The sequence below is a fragment of the Macaca nemestrina genome, chromosome 5, assembly GCF_043159975.1.
Source record: "Macaca nemestrina isolate mMacNem1 chromosome 5, mMacNem.hap1, whole genome shotgun sequence".
NCBI lineage: Eukaryota > Metazoa > Chordata > Mammalia > Primates > Cercopithecidae > Macaca > Macaca nemestrina.
Genome location: NC_092129.1, coordinates 37913183 through 37939404, shown reverse-complemented (window position 1 = coordinate 37939404; position 26222 = coordinate 37913183). Strand labels below are relative to the sequence as shown.

Genomic DNA, 26222 nt, shown 5'->3' with positions numbered 1-26222 from the left:
GGCTCCGGGGTGTTTCTCTCCCTGGGACCACTGCCCCAAGTAGGAGTTCTGGGGATGATTCCTCTTCCTTCTCCCTCAGTCCTGTTCCATTGTTCTCGCCATTCTCTTGCCCTATCACCAGCCTCACACTGTCCTGCAACCAGAGCCCGGGACCTGTACATGAGTCTCCTGTGCGGGTACAAGCACGGCTGAGGGCTATACTTGCCTCTTGCTGCAGTGAAAAGGAAAAAAAAGGGAAAGTGGAAGAGTACATTCCCCACTGCTTCAAATCCCTAGCATATCCTTGGAAAAAGATTTAAAAATTGCAGCTGCCAAAACTTTTGTTCCAGGTCACGTGCAGACCCTGGGATGGGGAAACAGGTGCCTGAAGAGTCCTACTCGTGGCCTCCAACACAGACCCTTTCCAACTTGGGTGGGGCTTTCAAGAATCTTTCTGCCTATGCAGAGTTGCCTGGGCCACAGAAAGGGTCACTACACTAAATTCTAACACTCACAACAGTTGATCTATTGTGTGGCTTCCAGATTTTCAAGCTGCAAGTAAATATTCCGAAATGTAATATAATACATATCTTGTATAATATTAAGGTTTGCCTGCATGTATATTATACACATACAACATATCTCCCTCCCACAGATGCATATCCAGCTTAACCCATTAGGTAGGGTCTGCAAGTCTTCTCCAGTTACACCAAATTACTTGGATCTAATGATTCATCTTCCTTAGGATATGAGTCTGGGAAAATATCAGGCTAGTCCTCCTTCAGTGGCAAAACCTCTAGGAAATAAAACTTGGAAACGTTTCATATCCATGTGGAAAAAAGCTGGTCTGTAGGGAAAGACAGAAGAGAAGTGACCAAGAAAGAGAGGAGCAAAAATGAAGATGGCAAGAAAGTCCTGGTAGAATTTAAGCACCCGGATCTTGTGACTCCCAAAGTCTCACTGTTTCTCTGCTCTTCCTGCTGCTTACTTGTCCAACTCTTCCTTGCATTTCATGAGCTATCCTCATGGCCTTTAATTAAATTCTCTTCTTTATACTGCAATGGTATAGGAAGTCTAACAGTTTATATTCCTGTTATATTATTGAGAAGTTACAGCTGTGATCAACTGTCCAGATGGGCATTGCTTTACAGTTCCTGTGCACCTAGTCACCTACTCTACCCTCCAAATTTCATTGCCGGGTCTGTGAAGCTGGGTCAGGCACTGGCTGGCTCCAGCTACCAGGGAAGCATGCCAGAGAGGAAAGCCAATGGCATAAACAAAGAACACCTAGCTCCAATTCTACGGCCAACTGTTCAGAGACATGGAGATGCACATTCTTGGACTATGCACATGACTCTCCTCTCTGGCCATAGAAAAGAAAAACAGCTGAGGTGTCCAAGAAACAGATCTGGGTGAATAGTAATGAGCACCTTGCCTGACTTCAAGCTCCTTAAATGGAGCCAACCTACAAACCAGATGCTGAGCTATTTTTGAACTGTCTATAAAGATAGAACGTGGACTTTGCGAAACGGTTCATTTAACTCAAAATGTTTAAAAAATGATGATGGGGTTCATACTTCTCATGCTAAAAATTACAACAAGCTCTACTTTGTGACAATCATTTGGGGCATTTGACGTAAGTTCATTTGATGGCAGGTCTTCCTGGAATTATGAATTAGGATCACTTGATTTTTCACAAGCAGGTCAAACAAGGTGTTCTATTTTGTTTGTGTTTGCTAATTGGTGATGGTTGCCTAGATAGCCTAGAAAATACAGAAGTAATTATGTGTGAATTGTCCCAGGGAGACATGTGAAAGAATTCTTAGCGCAAGCAACGTCAGCACCCCTACAGATACTAAGGCAGACTCTGCAGACCAACTTTCCTTCTCTTATGTTACTCCTATTGCTCTTCCCTTCCAGTACTGAGAAATTATTCTGCTGAGCACACTGTAATGGTTCATCTAGCTGGCTCTCCTGTAGCCTGCCAGAAGAGAAGATATTTGAAGTCTTTCTTAGAAGCAATCTGCCTTTTTCTCAGCCATAAATCTCTCTTCTGTGTAACCTGGAAACCTTTATTGATGAAGAGTATATGACTGTATATATTGCTTAACACACATCTGATGACTTTATGATCCTCCTGAGGAAAATGTGTTGCACTTTGAGAGAATTTAAGAATAGATCTCCCAAGTTTAGAATTGAACTCTTGAAACCCTAGAGATGTAAACGATAGTTTTGCTAGAGGGGATGTAAGTTTAGTGATTCCAAGTAAAGACCGGAATAAAATAGATCAGCTTGTGAACCCTTGCTTTTAGTACTGGATAAATGTGTGATCTTGGAAAAGCTAATTAATATCTCTAAATATCACTGTCTTGATCCATAAAATAGGGTTTTTAATAACATTTGTATTGTATTTTGTTATGATTAAACAAAAAATATATTTCAAAAATGTAGACCACTTTGCTTGCTAGTGAGAGTGGAAGAAAACCTGTTTTTATATTTTGCTCTTCACATACTGAATTAAAACATTTTAACATTCTTTGCTGTATAGTAGAGTGGTCTCTGCAATTCCTCAAACAAATGTAATTATTTTTGACCCTGCTTAACTAAGAGTATCATACTAACCACTGATCTCCAGAAGCTACATTAACCAATTGTATTTAGATAGTAGCCAAAAGTCACCAGTCTTTTACCAATTCTCTGAACTCAGCTACGCTTGTAAAAATGAACAACACCTTGATTAAGTCATTAGCACTTGTCACCTTTTAGTTGTCATTGTGTATAACATTAAAGTTGTGACTGGTGCCTTTAGTGTTGAGAGACTGATATAATCAATAAACAATTATAGATGCACATGTGAAAAAGAAGGGAATAGGAAGGCATGAGCATTCAGTGTTAACAGGATGTTAAGAAATTTTAAGTTGGCAAAAGCAGGAGAGTAAGTACAAAATACAATGAAGACAATCGGTCATTACAATATTTTGATAATCTTTAAAGCCTTAAAATCCCCAAAACAAAGAATGGCACATGTGATATCATTGCAACAACACATCTACTTCACATTTCTGACAAACAAGATGAACAAGAAGTGGAGTTAAGTGGCAACTTAAAGGCTGTTGTGACGCTCCAAGTGAGAAGTCAAGAGAATCTAGACTGACATGGGATGGAAAAAGGCCTGGAGAAGAGGTGGATATGAGGGAAAATATGCTAGATACATCAATAAGACAAAGAAACTATATGAATATAACTGATAAGGCAAATATGACTTTCAGGTATCACACCTTAATTCATGAGAAATTGATGATATGGAAAAGGTATGTTTGTGTTTCTGCTGTTATTGTTTTGTTGTCATTATCTTCATTTACGGCGATCGATCGGCAGGAAGCAAAAGCAAGAGGCAATCCACAGAGGAGAGAGTCTGAAAAGTTTGTCACATTTATTGGAGGGGGGCTAGAAAAACTCAGCCCACCATCAGACTCAGCAAAGAAGCCTGTCCTATGATGGAGCCTCTGGGAACAGAATAAAAGAAAATAATTACTTGAGTGAGATAAATCAAAACTTCAGCCTTGCAGAAATGTAAATTCTAAATGTTTACCACATCTGTGGTATGGAAACCTCAAGCCAAAAACAATAAAATCAAGACTGACCTAGAGATCTGTCTGAAATCCCTAGACTCCAGGGAAAGGCAAAATTGCTCCATAGAGTACAAAGGGTTCTGAGAGAGAAATCCACCAAAAATTATAAACTACAGGCCAGGTGCGGTGGCTCATGCTTGTAATCCCAGCACATTGGGAGGCTCAGGCAGGCAGATCACTTGAGGTCAGGAGTTCGAGGCCAGCCTGGCTAACATGGTGAAACCCCGTTTCTACTAAAAATACAAAAATTAGCTGGGCATAGTGGTGGGCGCCTGTGATCCCAGCTATTTGGGAGGCTGAGGCAGGAGAATCACTTGAATCCAGGAGGCAGAGATTGCAGTGAGCCAAGATCGTGCCACTGCACTCCAGCCTGGGCAACAGAGCACAACTCCATCTCAAAAAGAAAAAAAAAATTATATTATAATTTCTTTGTATACATAAAGAAACAAAACACAGTAGAGAGTAGCCACAATAACAAATTAGGAATCTAAGAATTTGAAACTACAGAGCAATGTGGAAAAAACTAGATAAGTATACTTAAAACAGACACAAAAGAAATAGAAATAAAGTGGAAAAGCCACACACGGAAAAAATACACACACAAATCCGGAAGAGAGCCATAAAAATGTTTTTAAAAATATGTCCACTATACTTTTTTACAAGAAACAAACTTATTAAACAGTAAATTAGATACATCTAAAGAAATAATTTGTGAACCACAAGGTAAATCTGGTAAATCTCAAGAAGTGAGTGCCCATCCCCATAAAAGAAAATAATAACAACAAAAACGATAACAAAAACACAATTATATCTTTCCAAGCAACTTTGCTATAACATCAATGTCTCAGGAATCAAGGTGTGACACCGGTGAGTCATATTCTTTATTATGGGAAGGGAGGAGTCCCAAACACAACAAAGTAAACATGAGAGTTACATAATATAGCAATAAATCTGATTCACTTAATGCCAAGTTACTGATTTGAATTGTGTCTATAATGAATACTAATTAAGAATGTAACTAAATAAGATGCTGTTTGCCTTCCTTAAATTTGGGACACTTGAGGATAATTTTACTGATCCAGATTTTTAATCGAGGCATCCAGGAAAGTTTGAGTACCCTTTTTCCTCTCAATAAATCCCCTTGTAGCATTTGAATATAACAATCATTCCACTGACCCTGTAACTGAATTAAAAGTACGGCCACTTTTACCAAAAACTGCCTTTATGGCTTCTAAAAAGCCAAAGACCTTTAAAAGGGCTGAAGTTGTAAGAATTCAGAAAATAATGTATCAAATACATTTGGTGATTTGATTGAACTCAACGTTATGCTTCCCTGCTATGTGTCCTGACTTTATGGGCAAATTTGGAGAGAGATATATTAAGAGACACAGAAAAAGAAAATGAGAGAGAATGGATACAAATGGAATCTATATAGTTCTCTTTCTTTGTCTTGGGATTATGAGGAAGATAGAAATAGGTGAGATTTATTAACAGGCTGATCACATGAGTCTGTAGGTATAATACTTGAAGCTTCTTAGCTCCAATGAATAGAACCACCTCCTCTCCTTGTTCTTTCTTTTGATTATTCCTTATATATTAGTTTAAAAATCTGCTTTTCAAAACTTCCAGTTTCTGGGCTGCCCAGCAGAGCCACAAACCATAAACTGAATCCTGCTTTCACATGTATGGCAGGCTGTTAGATATTAGGAGCATGCTGTCATTCGTGTCACTCCTAATCTTTTTTTCTCAAGTTAAGTACAGTGCCTCTGGTTAACAAGAGCATATCTTCAATTTTAAAAAAATCTTTGTTTCCCAACAGGGAATTATGAGGGAATTCAGTGAGCCACAAAAGCATAATTGCCTAGGAAATGCATTAAATGGAAGGTAGATATAAACTAGGTCATAGTGCAACATCATTTTTAAATCACTCAATTATAAATTGACATATTAATATAGATCAACATTAATGTATACCAAAGTATCACATTTATACCCAGATAAAAATGTAAAGGAAAACCAATTAGCTGAAATAGAAATTAATGATGATAATCTTCAAAGCAGCAAGAATGCGCCTTTGAGAAAGACCCTAGGGTTCTGTCTGTCTGCTTGTTTGTTGGAGACTAAATTATTCTTCAGTAAAACTGAAGGGGGAAAAAAAGACTAATGTGTAAGCTACAGGAAGATGTGGTTTGCCTGGTACTTGGACGTTCTTTGTAGAATCTACAAGTTCAGCTCCCAGGGGTCCAAATGCTCTTGGACCTGAAAAGCCTCCTGGGAAAGAACGCTTCGAAGGGAAGAGTTGGAAAACCATACAAGCAGAAACCAAGTCTGAGTCCTAAGTCTTGGGGCTGCAAGAAAAGAACAGGAGAACAAGCCAAAAAAGGTTGCCCATTAAACTCTCTATAGAAGGGGAGGAGGGCAGGTGTCATCACTATGTACTCTGAGGTCTCTGTTACAGGGTACTGGGCTGAGGGAAGTCGCTGGACACTTTCCTCATTTCAAATTCCTTGTGACCCCAGAAGTTCCATCAAAAAGTGAGGTCTGACCCAGAGAAATCCTATTTGCTTTAAATATAACTCGGCAAGCTTGTGGAAAGAAATGAATTTGGTGAAGAAAGCGTGGGAAAATACTGGTTAAACTAGTAAGAAAAAGATCTCAATAAAAAAGAATTTAAAATGTGAGAACTGAAACTCAGGAAGATGGCAGAATGAGAAGCAGAATAATGTGCCCCCTCTCTCTTGATTCAACCAAATATAAAGACATCAGGTGGCAGAGATGTGGATACTAGTCCTTATAGTACTCTCTAAGAGTGCCATAGTTTTTCCTGGTCCCCACTCTATGCCCCAGGCATCTCCTCCAGGGCTTCAGCCAGTTCTTGTTCAAGCACTTGAACAAACTAGATTCACTCCTGAATTAGCTTCAGGTGCTGCCCATAGACACTGCTATGGCCCACACTTGGACAATTCAGCTTGGTTTTCTTAATGTCTTAATTTCTTTTTCATGATTGTGAAAAAAATGTAATGAGTTTCTTTCAAGAAATATCTAAGATATATATATATTCAAAATATTTATAGTCCCTAAATCAAGACTGTATCATACAAAAACACAGATTCTTTCAAAATGCATGAATGAGTGAATGAGTGCATAAACAGGCAACAGTGCATAAATGCATGAATGAATGGATGAGCACATAAATAAGCAAATAAGGCAATATACTTCTAAAGCACATGTCAGGAAATGGATAAATTACGTTTCATGAAGTTTCAGATCGAATCAGGCAAACAGAATTGTTGATTTCTATGTCTGCCATGACTCAGTGTATAGCTTTGGGAAAACCTTGTAATTTCTCCATACTTCAGTTTCTCACCCTATAAAAGGAGTATATTGCTTGAAATTTAATTCCCTCACAGCAGTGAGAGTTTTGATTCAATGTTTATAAAACGCTTTTTAGCTTCCCTGATTAATAGGCAAAATACTGTGGTAGTTTGTATAATACATTTTCCAAAAAGGATAAAGGTAACTGGTCGAATCTGATGTAAAATAATACTTTACTCGAGAAATAAGTATCAGTCATATTTATTACCTCTCCATTTCATTTGCTAAATAATAAAAATTACTTCTAACAGAAAAAGTATCAAATTAATATTCAAGCCAGTTGAAGTGTTATCATCATAGGTCTCACCTACGTTGGGGGAAGGAAAGTTGTTTTGTTTTTCCAGCCTACCCCACATGTTTATATGGTAAAGTCAGGAATGTCGGGCACAGTTTTGAAGGCCTCTAGCGTATTCACTGGTTTCTGGCATTCTAATGCACTCTACTCTTATAACCATAAAAGTACTCTTGAGTGCTTCTGGAAATATATAACAAATCCTTAATCAATTTAAGAGTGTTTTAACTGAATACATGAAATTTCTTGGGAGGAAAATATTAGCTATTCTACACACACACAGTACTTAAGTTAGCAAGAGAGTTCCTTCTCAAAGGCACAAAGCAGTTTCCCCATAGTAATATAATTTTCAGTTTTATATGTGTAAGTCCTATTGAATCCCTTAGAATAACAGGAAATTCTGCAGGAAAAAACCCACAAAAATTGATAGCCATATTTATTCAATGCCAGAGGAATACATTGGCTCTTCTGAGTTGCACTACTTTTTAAAGGCATTAGATAACCATTGAAGATTAATCAAAATCTTAACCCAAAACTACGAGAACTGAATATTCCAGAGACAGAATTTTCTACATATAAGAACCTAACAGTAAAATCAACAGATTAATATACTTCATTTTAAAATTGTATCTATCAGATTACTTTAGCCAGCACTTGAGTAGCAATTTTCTGAATTTTGATGCATTAATTTTTATCTTCACATTAAACAGATTATGATAAGTAACAGATTTATAAATTAGTCATTGATACGACATAACTGATATTGTGACATGTGTAATAATATTTATCAACATACTTAGAATGGAGTAATGTCATTTATTATTTATACAATGTCTACACCTTTCACTTCTATGTTAAAAAGCTATCATAATATATGTAAGGTGCTTAGAACTGTACCTGGCACAGAGCAGGCTCTTACTAGAATAATAATATATCATTCCTCATAAGTTCTCACCAATCGCATGAGAGTTACAACCATTTCTCCTAATAATTCTGGCAAATATTTGATGGTACTAAGTAAAAAATGTAATGAATATAATATATACTGATTTATTTGTTCCTACCATGTGGACTTAAGAACCATAAGTATATATAATATACATTCATAAAAATGAATACTAACTATTCTTAATTGAGAAACTAATTATATAAATTATATGTATATATTCAATATACCACTATAACGATTCCTCTTAACCAGAGCACAAATAATTACAAGGTTCACTTAAGTTGAAATTTTTGCACCTGGTTTTTGTGATAAAGATGAGAATACTACCTTAAAAGATGCAAGATTCATAAATCTTTTTTAAAAGTATGTTGGCACTTTCTATGGAAAATGCACATACATATTTACCTATTAATCTTGCATCTAGAGGTTTGTCTACAGATCCTTTTGGCAGGTGTACAAAGAGACATAAAAATCATCAATGCAACATACTTAGTAATAGTAAAAATCTGAAAGCAACGTAAACATACACCAAGAGGGGAACAATGAAATTATGAAACATCTGCATAGATTAAATAGAAGCACCCAAAAGCATATGTACTGATGTGGAAAAATATTCAAGACTCAGCAGATCAAAAGCAAGTTTTAAGGATCAATGATCCTATTGGAGTTAAAATGTAAAATGAAAATAAATTACATCCTCATATAGTTCTTACATTTACACGTACATAGAAAAAAAAATGCCTGAAAAGATACACGCCTAAGTATAAAAACTTACCATGATTTGCAGAGATTAAGAAATGAGTAAATACACTTTTTACTTTAAATATAGCCATATTTTTTAAATCTTTTAAGAAAGTATAACATATGCACAGTAAAATAAAATACATAAATCAAAAGTTGATCACTGCTGAATTTTTATTGAATAAACACTTCCACATGACCAGCAACCAAACCAAGATAAAAGACATAATCAGCATTTCAGAAGCCTCTCTCTTGCTCCCTCTGGTCATTCCTCTCAAAAGTAACCTCTATCATCTCTGTTGTAATATGTTATACAAAGTATGAATTATTTGTATTTTTTAAATAACAGAGTAAAAAAAAAATTGCTTTTAGCAGCACGAATTTCCCTCTCTGAATATCAAATACACTCAGCAATTTATTCCAAGATATCAATTCAAACTATAACCTGAGCTTTTACAGTGGGCCAGGCACTGAACCAAGTGTCTTTCCTGCATGAATTCAATTATTCTTTACAACTCCATGAGGCGAGTACTGTTATTATTCCCTATGTACACATGCTGGAACTATGGCTTACAGCCACTCAGAAAATTATATGACCAAAGTCACATCGCTGATGAGTGGCAGAGCCTGGATATACACAAAGGTAGTGATTCCAGCTTTCTCAACTCCTCGTCAGAAACAAACAAATAAAAATGAAGTGGTAAGATGTAGAGCTGGGAGCATGAAGGGTCCCCAGCATGAAGTTCTCTTTTTTTGTTGTTTTGTTTTGAGTAAATGACTTAAGGTCTTAAGGTCACATAATACAGCAACTCATCTGCAAAATGGAAGGGTTAGGCTAAATCTCTCTTCTGATCTGATGATCTGACTCTGATAAATAAAGTGACCCACTAAAGCAAAGAGCAAATATGCTTTGTCATGATGTAGTGCAATCATGCACTGTACTATGCTCAAAAATGACTCATACAAGAAAATAAAACCACAACTTTTGAAACTATTGGAAACAATAATCTTAACTTAATGTTACTTTTGGACATAGGAGGATTTTCCCCCCTAAATAAGCAAATTGGTGGTTTTTGAAGGGTCTTGCTCATCTTTGTATGGAAAATGCCTAAAAACAAACCACTAAAAACTAAACAAAATTTTTTTCCTTCCTCAATTGTGCCTGAAAAAAAAAGATGTAACTTCCCTCACCAAAAGGCCACATATATTTTTAATAGATACATCTCGGATTTGGGCTCCCCACATTTTGAAACACTGACACAAACAAATACAGAACATGCTTTCTCTCAAATGAAATCTATAATTCTGAGGGTTAAAAATTCTTCAAAATAACATGAAATTGATCTCAGCAGAAGTCAACCAAAGAGATCAAGGTTTGTTTCTGGAGAAAACTAGAATTATGAAGACCATAAACCTCAACTAGAAATCTGTCTTTTAAATGTCAGTTTATTGAAAATACCTATGTATGCTGGACATACCTTTCCTTCCACTAGAAAATCAGTAATACTTTGGTACAAATGAGGCTTTAAATAAGGTGGAGTAGAAAATCACCAATAAACCAGCTTCCATGACCACGAGCAAAAGAGAACCAGTTTTCCAAAAAGTAAACAAGATTCATCCTTTGTAGATGTCTGGTTTGAGACCTATGCCCTTTAAAGACATGCATGGAACAGTGCAGTTACCTAATTTCCATCTGTATCCCCAGGTGTTGAGGTTACAGAGGGAAAAAAGGTATGATCTCTCCCCTCTGTGAACTCAAAATCTCTCTAGAAGACAGACACATATAATGAACACCAACACACTGTGCTGTTATATTAATAGTCCAAATAAAGTGCTATGGTATTACACAGAGAAAAGAATTAATTCTGCCTGAGCCTTAGGGAAGGCTTCACAGAGGAGGTGACATTTGAGCTAAGCCTTGAAAGATGAGTAGATTTTTTTTTTTTTTGTAGTTCAGGTAGGCAGCAAAAGAGCATTAGGCAAGTAGGTTAAGGGAGTTGGGGCCATGGAGGATAAGGGTGGTGAGAATATGCTAGGGAGAAAAAAAGGAAGTGACTGATGGCATTATAAGAAATAAAACATTTATAAGTAAGTCTTACCACATTAGGACCCACTATATGAAGAATCAACCTGAGAAAGGAGATATGTGACTTGAATTCTCTGCGGGGTTCCTTGATTTATGAACCTAGGAAGTGCTCATTTGGAAAAACAGAATCTCTGGGTTTTTGGCCGTTCTCCGGTAACTAAAGGACTACTAGGCTTCCTGTTCAATATCTGGCATAAAGTGCCTGGATGGACCTGTGGTTTGCTGTGCCTTCCTTGGACCTCCCGTCCATGAATGAAGCAGAACTCTCCCCCACCATCTGTGATTTAAACCCCTGTCTTAAATTCTCCGCGACACTCCCCGAGAATGACCCCCACCTGTCATTGGGTTGCCCAGCACCCACTTTATGTCTCTGCTAACAAGTAGCTATGCAGGGTCCTTCTCCACCTAGGAAACAGAAAAATATTTTGGTCAAATACAGTATGCTGTATTTGCAGCCACTTTGCCACCTAAGCACAGATTTCAAAATTAAAGCACAAATCAAAGGAAGTGAGAGAGAAAGAGAAAGAGAGAGAGAGAAAGAGACAGATTGTGTGTGTGTGTGTGTGTGTGTGTGTGTTTTCAAGTACTTCTACCCTGCCTACTTGGGCATCAATTAGTAAATGATGTGAAATCTCTAGGTTCGTCTGACTGCTTCCATGATTATCTACCTAATACAATTAAAGTAAAACCACTAAATTAGACAATGCGTATGTGTAGAATTTCAAGTACCTTTTCAACTTCTAACAAGATAAAAATTATCTACTGTTTAGAACTCTTAAGAAAATTAGTCTAATCATATATTTATAATATTAATGTTTCATATTTCAGAATAGTTTTGAAATTCAACCCAAAACTCATATGGGAAAAGTTATCCTCTCTCACTTTATGTGAACATTATTGTTCCCATTTTGTTCTTTGCGAGTGATTTTTGAAATGTCTTCCATATACGCTTAAATTATGTAAGAGTAGTGCCCAGACAACAGTCATATTTACTTACATCAATTATGTATCAATTCATAGATAAAATGTATCGGTCAACATCAAACCCATAGAATGAGAACATAAAAGTTTGGATCTGAGAATTCACGAAAGAGAGTTTTTACATGTAATATATTCATTTTTACTTTCTTCCAGCTATACAAATGTTATTAACTCAAGATCTTGAACTTGTGGTTACAACTGAAAGTTAAACATACTTCTTTTGAAAAGTTCTCATTACAAATGAACAAATGATTTAATTCATTAAGTATTTTAATATTGAGCAGTTGTGATTATTGGTAACTTTACCCTTTCTAACACTACAGACTTAATAAAGTAAAAGTTTCTTATTACTGAATACTTACCCACAGAAATGGAAAGGCAATGGTCATTATTCAAAAATAATTCCAAAGTATCCACTGACAAGTAACAGGAAGAACCGACACATAGGTGATTCAAATAAATATTTACTTCCTATATACTGTCTCTCAGATATTGTTACTCCCACCCACATATTATTTCCAGAAAAGGAAAATATGCTGGAGATGGTCAATCTGTGTGAAGCTTATCTGTATATCCCCTCTGTGGAAAGTTAATCTATCAACACAGACTAATGAGAACTGTTTGACTTCATGTTGAAACTTGGGAGGAAGGTATTAGGATTCTCCACACTCGACTGGAAATAGAACAATCCTCTTATGCAGAGCCCTGGGAGTTTTTTGACTATATCAAATGATATTACGATCTGCTTAGGTTATGGGTTCTCAAGAAGAGGCAATTTTGTTTCCAGAGAACACCTAACAGTGTCTGGAGACACCATCATTACCCAGGGGAGGGAGGGTTCCTGGCATCCAGTGACACCACTAAGCATCCAACCAGACACATGACAGTATCCCCTGAATAAATTATCCAGCTCAAAATGTCAATAACCACTGCTTGAAAAACTCTTATTTAAATATACTGAAGAATTCAAGTACAACATCAATATTATCATTTAAAAAAACAGAGATACACCTGGTAGCAGTTCCAGATAAGATGTAAAAATGAGACCTTGACAATTAATACTTTAACTTTCCTTTTTCCTTCAGCCCCATCCTGCCACATAACCATTATATCTGAATCCAAGGACCCAGTGATAAATTCTATAAGTAGAGGTACTAATAACCTCCTACTGTCTCTCCAAGGTAAGAATCATAACAATATGTAAAGTTACCTTTTAAAAAGTTTACATTGAGTTCACCAAGCCCACTACTGAAAACTATACAAATTCCCATAATTGTACCTTCAGGCTAAAAAAAAGCAACTGAGGAAACTTAAATATTGGCTATAAAGTACCACCATTATACAATGTGCTTAAAATTGCTTAAAGTAGTTGAGGAACCACACAGATTAAAGCTCTAAAGAAATCTGGATTACTGCATGTGGAAATATTTAATAAAAGAAATACTACTGCACAATGTAATGGTCAATGCCAACTGTTGAGCACCTATAGTGTCTTCTCTTAAGGCTCCAAATACAACCTCGGATTTGCCAAGGACCCACAGTATCTAATTTATACTTGGACTGTTGGACACTCCACTTATGCTCACCAATCCATAGCCCCCCAAAAAAGACCTTCGGCTCTAAATACCTCTGGAACATTTGGGGGTAATCTAATGAAAGATACTCAATCATAGTAATAATAACTGATGCTCATATCAAGCACTACTCTAAATATATTTACATATATTTACTCATTGAATTCTCATCAGAACCTGTGAGGCATGTTCTGTTACACATGAGAAACTGAAGCAAAATCCATTTCAGTAATGTGCTTGATGTTACAAACTCTTCAACGTCAGAGCTGAGGTCTGAACCCAAGTGGCCTGGCTCCATATTCTTTTTTTTTTTTTTTTTTTTTTTTTTTTTTAAATGGAGCCTCACTCTGTCGTCCACGCTGGAGTGGTGTGATCTTGGCTCACTGCAACCTCTGCCTCCCGGGTTCAAGTGCTTCTCATGCCTCAGCCTCTTGAGCAGTCGGGATTACAGACGCCCACCACCATACCCAACTAATTTTTGTATTTTTAGTAGAGATGTGGTTTTGCCATGTTGGTCAGGTTGGTCTCAAACTCCTGACTTCAAATGATCTGTCCGCCTCGGCCCCCGCAAGTGCTGGGATTACAAGTGTAAGCCACTGAGCCCAGCCCCCATATTCTTTCTACTTAGTCGCTGTGCTATAAGAAGAACTGAGTCCCTCAGATTTCAAGTACTATGAAATTACCGTATCTCCAGAGATTTTCAGGATCCTTGGCTTATCCACCAGATCACTGACTTCCCAGTGGTAAGAAATAAACACACTTCTACATTCACATATACATACATATAACCTAGGTCTGGATTCACAGCTGCAATTCTACTGGGTTTATACCAAAAACCCCTGAGGTTGTTCTTGAGGTAGTCTCACCTTGTAATGGTCACTGCCCTTCTCACTGTTCCCAGTCTCAAGTGGGGGATGTTCAGTGTCACAATCTCTGCTCTCATTCCCAGTTCCTTTACTCATTCATTCAATGGGAATATAACAACTACCTACTGACTATATGTCCAGCAGTGCACTGTGCATTAGCGATACAGAAATGACAAATACAGCTAATCCTTCCAGTAAATTATTAGCTTAAAGCAGGATTTAGACTAATGTAACCTATTACATTTCAATGTGGCAAGGGCTACGTTAAATGTAGAAGCCGGATGCTTTGGGAGTAAAGAGAAAGAAACGTCCAACTCAGACTCTGGAGGTCAAAGGAACTTATCAGAGGAGGTAACATTTTGCGCCTTAAGTCTTGAAAAAGCAGCAGAAAAAGATATTTGCAGGGGGAGAGGGGTAATGTTTAAAATCATTCCACACACAAATGAAGTGGAAATGTCCAAGGTATAGTTGAGAACTGCAGTTTTCCACACAGCTGGAGAAGAAAGTTGTGAGCGGGGAGTAAGAGATGAGAAGAGCAACTTGAGCAAGGTTCTCAGTATGAAGGGTTATCTTCCCTGCACAGAATTTTGGAATTTGCCCTATAGGCAGCAGGCAAATTTTTTAGGGAATTTCAAGTCCAGGAGGGACCTAATAAAAATCATGAACAAATGTGGTTGAATATCTTAGGGATGGGAGAGAGTGTCAGAGACAGCTCCAACACAGTCCAGAATGGGCCCCCAGGAGAGTAATGAAGATATGATAACTATACTTGTTAAGACAAAGACATTAATATGAACAAGCATGTATAGGACAACTGTCCACCTAAAGCTAATTTGAATACCTGAGGATTAAACCTGTGACCTTGGTTACAACAATTATCTCTCTAAATATTCCTAGGAATGGTATGTAAAACTGTAAGAATACAATGAAAGCGCCAAAGTCTTCAAAGCTATGCAGAGTAGAAAAGAACTCTATCCATCCCACTCTAATTTGCAAGTCTTCAGCAACACTGATAATGAAAAAGCATTTAACAAGCATTTACCAAATACCCACAACTTTGCTAACCATTTTCATGAATGAAACCTTTAAACACTAAAGTCAACAATTAAAGGAAAAAAACTAGACCTAAATTAAAATTCTTCACGGGTCAACTAAGAAAAATAACAGTAGCATCATCTTATCAACTAAAGTTAATGCAAAAAAAAAAAAAAAAAAAACCAGTAGAATTGCAGTTCTTGACAGGTTTATTGAGGTTTGCATGCTTAAGTTACCTACTAGAAGTATTGTTTGAGATTACTGGGAAACCTGCAAAAGGAAATCTGAATGTGATTCACCCACTACATGATTAAATTTGGCGAGAATGACTTGAGTCATAACCATACATGAATATATATTTGCATTCAAATATAAGTAAAAAGAATTAGGTAATGTAGAGATCTGTTGATTACCCCAAGTCATTATCACTTTCAACATACTGAAAACATTAAGTTAGAAATATTCAATCTCTTAATCAGAACATTCGGTTCTTTTCAAATCTTTTAACATTAGGGAGTTCAAAGTCCGAGGTGAAATATAATGAATAGATCACTCCGTTGGGTATACGCAGAGGTCTGTGAATTGTATATATGACCTTGTGGATAATGAGCCCTCCCGGTATGTGGTACACCTACTTGATTAGGGATAGAATTTCAAACTCTGTGCTATTGCTTTTGTGAGTAGAATTAAACTTAATGGCACATGAATGTAAATTTTTATGATTTAATTGTAGTCTTTCACAAGAAATGTCCCTTTCATTTTAAAAAGAAAGGGGGAAAGGACAACAGAAACAGTAGCAATAATTTACGTGAAAATCTAAAATCATGTCAAGTTAGGCCACTGCTGGCGTTTCTTCTTAAAGTCTTTAGAGGAGGAAAGATGTTCTAATTAATAAAGTCAACCTTTGCAGGTACAAGCCCTTTGTGCCTCATTCAGACCTGGAACTACACATAGGGAACATTTTGATCAGTTTTAATTTTCTCAGCGCTAAAGCGAAGTTGAAGATTGGTTAATAAGGATACTCAAGTTATACAAGTGAGAGTAGACACATCTTTCTGCGATATATCACACTGGGAGATGTTTTACGGTATCTGACAGTCTGATTTTTAGTGACGCCACATGAACATGTTAGAGCAGGTACTCTGAATTAACCCCTTTTGTCAGAAGACTCAAATTTTTTTGCAGCAGTTTCCATACATTGAAGACACTTAGAGAGAATTCCAGAGGCGGCCACGGTGAGAGGGTACTGTTGGTGAGTCATTCTCAGGCCACCTACATCCTGCTTCACCCAGAGCAGTGGCACATTTCTCTACTGGGCATAGCGTCAGTTTCCACGTAAATGAAAGGATCTGTGGCTGAGTATATAAGTAAATAAAAAAAAAATAGAAAACCACTGCTTCAGTGGAAAAATACTATAAAATTGTAAAACAGGTTATTAACAGCAAAACAAAAGTGTTTACCTAGAGAAAACCTTACACATGCAATAACCAGATAAATTGAATGTATTTCCAAAATATGGGTGTCTCTATTATAATTTAAACCTGCCTCCAGAAGTCCATCATGCACTCTTTAATTCTTCAAGCCTTATTAGTTGGTTCAACATAAATGTGCGGATTTGAGATTCAAAACCAGCATTAAAACAACAAAACACACAAACAAAGAAAATACAAAGTTGATAACATTTAACCAATTTGGACAAGGCTTGAAAAGCAAAGGAAAATTCTACCTGTGAGTTAAATATTTAAAAGATCTGGTCATAAATTCTTGATAACTGGGAAACACTACAAAATATAGCATTTCTCCAAATTCAGTCATTTGCTGTCCAGCCTTCATGACTGTGGTTATTTAAGCCATATTCTTGTTCACTGTTACTTAATATGTTTCTTCAGATACTTAAATTTTTTTTTCTTTGACTTCAATACTTTTTTTGGTCTGGTCTCAAACAATATAGCCCATGAAATTACAGGTCTAATACAAAATTTAACAAATTTTTCTAATATTCAGTTATCCTTACATAACTATACAAGTATTATTAAAACAAAATTTCAGGTACCACCTAAAAATGGTGGTATACGACTGATGGAAGCAAGTGTCCAGCACATGCTTAAGGATAAGGGTGCTGGCTTCATACTGGGGAGTTAGGACCCTGGCTCCACTGTGCTGCATGACTGGGTCTCAGCTTCCTTATCTGTAAAATGGGAATAACAAAAGTACCTAATTTACGGCATAGTTAAAAAGATTAAAATTAGCTAATCCATATAAATGCTTAAAACAGTGTTTTGCATGAAATTCCTTAGTAAATGCTAGCTATGATGTTATGATGGTGAGAGGGATTAATATTATAGTAACAATGACAGCCAAATTGCAATTATCTAAAGACTAAAGTGACCACTTTTATTTAAAAATACACTTTAGGATATAAATATACAGAAGAAAATATGTTCTCATATTTGATACCTACATTAATATATGCCTTGGTGATATGAAAGCTATTCCACATTGGTTTAAAGCAATTTCACTTTGAAAATATTCATGCGATAATAGGAATCAGACTTTGCCTAAAAATCATAACCTAAATAAACTACCCATGCAGGAAAAAAAAAAAAAAAAAAACTAAAAAATTCTAACACGATAGAACATATAGGTCTTTCTGCTAGAGTCCAAAAGTACATTAAAATAAAATTACTTACTGTATATAAATAAAAGCTTTACAAATATGAACATGCTGTATTAAAACATTTCATATTGGGAAAAAAATGAGAATTTCTGGTATTTTAGAATGGTGTCTTTCTTCATCATTCATGCACTGAAATCTCAGGATAAGAAAAGGGCCAGACCAACTCTGAAAGGTTTCAAATATCAAACTATACTATTGTGTCAGTGCCCTAAGATCAATTAGCACCTTTCAATGACAAAAAAGGTTACAGTGAGACTCAGAGGTGCACTCTCTGAAACTGTCTCAAATCACTATATAAATGTGGTTTTGATAACACAAAATGGTTTCTATTTTAAATTAATCAGCTTCATCTCTTTTTCTGGAGGTGTGAAAGGGGTTCAGGGAGTAAGAATAGTGGTGTTCATGTTCAGTATCTCTTTACTAATAAAAACACGGATGGAGAAACACTAAGAATGACAAACTTCAAGCGTAAAATGACGTATCACCAAGGCGTATATTAATGAACAGCTCCACAAGCAATACTGAGTGACAGTAATGTTTACAAAGTCTTCAAACCTCTTAAAAGCAATCAAAGTTGCCTGTACTTCTTTTGAATGTGTAACTCTTGCTCATTTTCTTCCACTTAAGTTCAAGCTAAATGACGCCAAGTTTGGTTCCAAAAATTATTTTAATGAATATGCAGTGTCCCCTTCATTAAAACACATCTAACTATAAGATGCAGTATTACACATATTGCATCTCACCCATCTCCAAGGCAAATGCCTGAAACAGCATGTCATTTCTTAGTTTAGCAGGAAAAATTCATGAGAGAAGCAGGTACACTGCAGTGCCACCCCATTCCCCTGGTGTTGATTTCCTTCACCTAGTAACCATTGTAATAAAATCCCCCAACTGTATTTCTGAATATAATTAGTTTAAGATACTCTACAGGGAGACACATTATAAGAGTTTAGCATTTAGTTCATGTAAGAATAATATCCATTTGGAAAAAGAAACTGTCACGATTATATTCTCACTGAAAAAAAGAAGAAGGTGTTTTGATAGAGGTTTGTTCAGCTCTTCAATGAGAGGATTCAAAACGTTTCCTACTTTTGATAGCACGCTTTTCTATTTATTTCTTAAATGAGTGATCTGAAATATTTACAACCAGACAGTACCTAATTTTAGGTTTTAAGTGCTTTAACAGCTCCATGAAATATGATCAGCAGCTGCAATACAGAACTATGGTGAATAAACTCCTTATAAACAGGGGCCTGTTTTTACTGAATGTCCAGTGTTCTTGCATTTACCTAATAGAAAAAAATGATAATGAGAAAGCACCATAAATACTCGCATTCTTAAATTACTTAACACTTAACTAAGTATTGAAAAAGATTATCTCCCCTCTTTTCGAAATCTGTATAAAACCTGTGAGGTTTTGTGGGGCAAAATAAGTTTGATTATTTGAAAGTCAGAATGTGAACTTCCTAACATTCTAACTTTTTATAACAATAGTCATGGTTATATTCTACCTTTCTAAATATTCCAAATAATCTAACTCCAATGCATAAAATTTAAAAATGAAATATCAAGCCATATAAATATATTTTTAGACACAACATCAGTCATTTAGAGCTTGCAACAGAGATTGAAAACATGAAATTGGATACTCTATTTCCCGTGGCTATGTAAAATTTATTTACACCCCAAAGTACAACATAAATAAAAAGGAAACTCTTAGAAATGAAGAACTTGTTTTTCTTTTTTTTTTTAACCCAAAGAGGCTTATTAAAAGAAAAAAAATATATAGCAAAATGACAATAACTCATCTAAAAGTCACCCCTCAAAAAAGAAACTTCTATGCAGACAATTTTTTTCTCCAGCTTCCAGAAACCCTCTGAAATTCAGCATCTATTTTTCTTAACAATTAATAATAATGATTATTCCTTTTTACACAATCACTCCTTTTTATACAAATCTTAAGATTTTTAAAATTTTAAAACTTAAACATACTACTTAAAAGAAAGGTTAATTGTGAATACATACATATACGTGAAACGTTTTATTTTGGAAATGAGAAATTCAATTTCAAATATTCAATAAATACTAATAAAAAGAAAATAACTGAGTAAATCTTATTTTAGCTATAATTGTGAACCAACCTGTAGTTACAATGGTCTTTAAATATTGAAACATACTATTTTCAGGAAATTTACAAAGGAAAACACGCTTTTGAAAACCATATTGATTTTAGACCTTTACTTCTTATGAAAGACAAGTACATATCCCTAATAATCAAAGAAAGGAGCCGTTTTCAACAAATCTAATTATGTTGCTTTCAAAGCTGTAGCTGTCAAAGGTTTTAACATTCTTGTACAGTCATTTCTAAATACTGGTTTAACTTTGAATGACTTACAACTTTTAATCAGGTGGAACAAACTATTTTTACGGTTTATAACAATAAATGTGGGTGTAGTTATATCTGCTTTCGATATTGTTGCCATAAAAATCAGATTCTGGCAGTCTTGCTCGACACAAAACAGTTCGTCTCTTGTTACTATTGCTTTTTGTTTCTTGGGATAATGCTATTTTTAAAAATACACAAATGTCTTTGAATGCAGTCTCCTAAAACGCTCCATATGACGTATCAAATATTTTTGGGGGGGATTCTCTCCCTGCCTCCTCTAGTTTTTGGTTCTTCAGGTTTAAGCTTGCCAATAACATTTTAAAAGACCAAAAAAAAAAAAAAAAAAAAAAAAGAGGCACTCATTCTACTTAAAACCAAACTGTACCCGGGAAAGGAATTCAAGTACAATCCTTTCCCTACAGTTTTCAAAACAAAAACAACACAACAAACAAACAAAAAAACCATCGTCAACTTTCAATCCTGTCAGTCAACTACGTGTAAGTGAAACTTCAGAAGCTGTTGATGGGGAGCCCGCGGTTGTTAAACGCTCCTAAGACTCCCACCTAAATCCCGCAGGAGCCCGCACTGAAACTGACAAACACCCGAGGGTTCACAAAGTGGCTGCAGATGAGAAGAGGAACAAAATGCCATATTCCAGGAGATGTATTTCGCTCCAACAATTACGTTGATCCCAGGGTGCCAAGCCAAAAGGGGTAAGGGAGAAAGAAAACTGTTAAGTATGAGCTCTTAATGTGAAACCTAACCTGTTGGTTCTCTTAGGTATCAGATTTTGGAAGTGTCTGTAATGACAGCCAGGAAAGCAAACTAATGGCCAACGGCCCACTGGGTTTGAACACCAGACTCCTGTTACCTCCTCACAGATCAAGTACACAACACACACGCACACGGAGTTGCTCCACGTGGAACTGCTCTGGAACCAAAACACACGCCCGGGCGCTATTCTGCACCTTGGCAGAAAGGGCAAAGGGACCTGCACCTTCCTCCCCTGCCCTCAGGTTAAGATTCATGAATGACTCTCTAGGCCCGCTCGGGATGGCGGGGAAAGGCGCAGGGGACGCGGTGAGAGAGGACAGTTTCCACACCACCCTCCCGCACACACTGTCACCCCAGGCGCAAACCCGTTGTCTTCATAGAAAGGAGAAAGAGGGGTGGTGGTGAAGGGAGACACTGTGCCCCCAAGCAGGGAAGAGATAACAAAAATTAAATTGCGCTCTCCGCTTTCGCCCCAGCTCTGCCACCCGACTCGGTCCGCAAATTCCCTAATCGCTCCGAACTGTCCAGAATCTCGCAGACAAAGAGAGAAAACTCTTTCAAGTGCTACCAAACGAAAGTTCGGTTGCTGTGCGGCGCAGAATAAAACAAGCACACACACGTCTACTTCCAAACTCCGCTTCAACACGCTAAAAATCCGAACCATTTCAAGTCCCAAAGCCTCCCCAGACCCAGCAGGCTTGGAAGGAGAGAAAAACTTGCTCTCCTCAGCCAGGTCCCTTCCTTTGGAGAAGTTATAAGCCTTCCATGGCACCCGCTACTCGAGCCAATGAACGCGACTGCTCTGACAAGGCGCTTCTAATTTCACCGACCCTGGCAAACTGCAGGAGACATTCAGTCCACACCACATAAAAACTATTAAGGTGGGATCGCCGCAGTTGAAAAGCCCGATCAGTGCCTGGAGATTAGAACGCGAGCCTTTAAAGTACACACGCACCCGGCACCGGGAAAGCCCAGGCGCCTGTGATCCTCCGAAGGACTCTAGGTCAGCATCCTCGCGCCTGGACCATCTAGGGGGTCATCAGAAAGTAATACACGTCATAAGAAAGATGTGGGGGAGACCCCGATGCGCGCGCCTCTGCCAGGTGGAGGCGGGGTGCAGGTAGAAGCCGCGCGCTGGACTGCTGGATGAACGCCGTTACGCGCAGGCTCCGCGCCGACCCCGGAAGGGACAGGCAGGCTCGGAAGGGACCCTTGGGACGTGGGGACGTCTTCCAGGGCAGAAAGCACCGCTGCGGTCCGAGGGGCCCGGGCCCTTAGGCGTGGGGCACCCGGCCTCCAAGTGCCCCCCGGGGACGCAGGCGCCCACGCACCGTCCAGCTGCGCGTCCTCAGTCCCCATCGCTCGGCGTCCCCGGCAGAGCCTCGCGCACTTTCCCGGAAAGTTTGGGGGTTCTCCAAACTCAGGCCCCCCGGGAGCCCTGGGGCGGGAGTTCGAAGAAGGGGACACTCACCTCGTCGCCCGGTCCGCCTCGGGTTCCCGAAGTATCTGTCCCAGCCGCGGTTCCGTGCGTCCGTAATTAAGTATTTATTCTCGTTCCTTCCAGTGTCGAAGTTTCCCCTTCGCGCTGTGCCTCTGGTGAAAACAGGACATCCCCTTCGGCCGCCCCACAACAAATAGCGTACACAAGCAGGGGAGAAGCGGGGCGGGGGGAGAAGCCGGCTCCGAGGGGGAGGAGGAAAGGAGAGGAGCCAAAACTCCGGACTGCGACAGGGGGGAAAGGAGAAGAAAAGAAAAAGAGAGAGCGCGCCCAGCCGCCACAGTCGTCACTCCCTAGCTTTTCCCGCAGCTCTTTCCCCCTCTCTAAGGCAGCGACAACTTCACGTGGACAGGATGGAAGTTTTGCGCGGAAGCCGGGAGCGGCCGGAGCGTGCGCCGCGCTGCGGGCAGCCTCGCACTTGCGCACGGAGGTGGGGCGGGGGCGACGTCGTCGCCGGCTACTGCGGGCACTGGAGGCCGCCGGGGGCCTCGGGGCAGGCCGCCAGGGACGCGGGGGGCGGCGGTGAGCGGGGTACCCACTCCGTTTTTATTCGATCTCGGGTGACTGCCTATTGTCATGGTTTGCGATCTCGCGTGGGGACCGCCCAGGGCCTCGGGGCCCTGGATGTCCCGGGTGGCGCCGCCGTAATCTCCGTGCCCTCCGCGCCGCCCCCACCCCGCCCCCACCCGGGCCGACTCGAGCGACTGCAGTCTCCAGGCTGAGGGGAGGGACCCGCGACCGCGCTCTCCTCGCTGGGTGAGAGAGCCACTGTCGATCCCCACCTGCTTCTGTGGGGCAGACCCCGGAATTGCCTGGAACTCTCTTGCTACCCAGTTCCCCTGTGCAGGCCACTGCGGGCCCCCTGCCGGACTCCATTCCACTTACCCCAAGGGAGGAGACAGAAGGGACTTCGCCTACTTGCAACAACGTGAAATAAAAACCAACCCAGACCAGACTGGGGCGCTTTTTCTGACGGGAGAAAATACCCTTTTCCGTGGAGATATATGTTATGAAGGACTAAGCAGTCTGGGGATAGGCTGTGCTGGGAAGGGCCTGGGCCCCTTCCAGTGCTGGGTGCAGGTATAGGCATCCCTCCCAGACACCCAAAGGTCAAGCAGCAACGACTTACTTCCAAGGCGGCGTCAGAGCTTCCCTAGGCACATTGCTGAAATGACATTTCGTGCCTAAGCCTTCTGCGCATGCATTACGCGCCCACATAGGATTTACGATTGTATACGCACACGTGTGTATACCACAACCAGGGGACACAGCAGTGGTAGCACGGAATAAATAATCCATAAATTTCGCATCCATTTAATCACTTCTTCCTATTTTAGCGTCACCTTCTTTGTCATATTGATAATAAATGTTTTAATTTATTGATAAATCACTGAGTGTCAGTCATTGTATTGGTCACTTATGATACATGAGTTCATTTAATTTCCATGGCAACTCTACCGTGGTCATTATTAAGCCGGTATAAAAGATGAGGAAACCAAAGCCCAAAGTATCATGAGTGACTTTTCCAAAGACAAATCCAGTGGTCTCTAATTACAAAGCCTATGATACAACAACGTCTACATCACTTTAGGTGTGGTCTAAGAGATTATAGATTAATTCATAGAAATTATTCCCATTCAAAGAAAGTTTAGTTTTAATATATTCACTAAGTTACGTTCTGAAAAAAAGTTCAGAAAAAAGATTGCATCCTCTACTTTAGGTTGGTCTTCTGCAACTGACATGAGCACGGTCCAATTCAAAAGCAGTATCAACACTGAATACTTATGGTTACAATTTATTTTTTAATGAGTGGGGAATTATCTACAATGCTTAAGAGGCTCTAGAAAAGGTGGTGTTGTAAATTTAGAATAATAAAGGCAGTCGTTGCTGCTCTCATCACTTACTGGGTGTTCTTTCCTGCAGATTTATTTTGGAGGGTGTAGGCATTGCCAGGCATAATGTTTCCTTTTCTGGTTCTCAAGGTAGAAAGGGTTCTGGCAGTGGGGTTGGCACAAAGGGGATTTGGAGCATGGTTGAGAGCACAGTCTGGCCTAACGAGGAACGCCAGTTAATATACACTGGAGAGAAAAATATCAATGGACAGATTTAATTAATTTTGTAAGTTTATTTTCTCCATTTCACATGTGAGAAAACTAAGGGCTCAGAATTTTTAGAAGCTTGCTACTAATTGGTAGACCTGAGTTTCAAGCCAGCCTTTATTTAAGTCCATATTCTTAGTCACTGTGATATTATTATTAGTATTAATCGTATTCAGAAAAATAGTAATTCTTTTTAATGTGTAATATGTTACAAGCCAAATATGCAATTTAAATGTTTTGTGAATCATAGTGTCTAAGAATGTTCTGTGGCTATAGCAAATATCATGTAAGGATTAAGTACAATGATTAATTTAATACTGTCCAAAAAGGCAACAACATTTTGAATTTCATTTTGGCATAAAACATTATGTGCTAGTTTCACCTATAAATAAAGGTGGGAGATGCATAATTGGAATAAAATAAAAATTCATACTTTAGCATAAATATAGGGTGGGTTTTCTTAGCATGTTTCTTTGTACCCTTCTAAAGTCAGATTTTTCAGTTACACTGACCTTGCTTTCAAGGTCACTTTGCTTCTGCATGGTATTTTATATATCTAGATAAGAATACATGTACAGAAATTGTTTTTAAAATCCAGAATAATATATTAGTTATTTGACTTTATATTACTACCTTCTAATAGTTGTCTTAAATATACATATATTAACATGGACACCACTAGGTGTCAGATAAAACGTCAATTTTCAGTCCACATTTGAAATAAGGTTAACATAGGAAACAGAATTTTAGGGTTATAAAGGCAAAAATGTATTGTTTGCTTAAATGAGCCTTATTTCCAGCATTTACATTGAATATCACTTTTATAATTATAGCCATATCACCTATAATATTATTGACTTATATGTATCTTTAAATAACCTATTTTTATTAAGTAAGTTTATCTGATAAAGGACTTTTTTATAGTCACCATAAATGGAAAACTAATAAAACCCACCATGAATAGAAGATGATCTTGCAAAGGAAGCTATATTGTAGAAATAAAAGTTATTTCTCGTGTACCACCTAAAATTATCTCACATACAGTTTGAGAAACATTGGTTTAAAGAATTACATTCCATATGTCCCTCAGGGTCTCCAAGAGATATTTTCAAGCCTCCCCTTTTCATTACCGGAACAAAATTGTTGAGTCCAAGTTACTTTGAGGTATTGCTTTTTAAATTCTGTGCTTATTTAATTATTGCTTTTCTTGCCTAAAGTATACTTGAAGTCTCTGAAGTTGAGGCGTATTTTTAAAATTCATGTATTATTTATTGTTTT

General features: G+C 38.2%; 1 protein-coding gene across 14 annotated transcripts in view; it reads right to left on the bottom strand.

Moving 5' to 3' along the window:
- Window positions 1–23952, bottom strand: part of LOC105465636 (EYA transcriptional coactivator and phosphatase 4) — a 280315-nt gene extending 256363 nt beyond the window's left edge. For 2 of the 14 annotated variants that reach the window (XM_024787875.2, XM_024787879.2), the window contains exon 1: window positions 22819–23555. The gene's annotated coding sequence lies outside the window, so the exon portion shown is untranslated. Of the gene's footprint in view, window positions 1–22818; window positions 23665–23730 lie in introns of those variants that run through there. The other 12 variants (XM_011714173.3, XM_011714183.3, XM_011714174.3 and 9 more) reach the window with 12 other exon arrangements.
- Between the last annotated feature and the right edge of the window lie 2270 nt (window positions 23953–26222).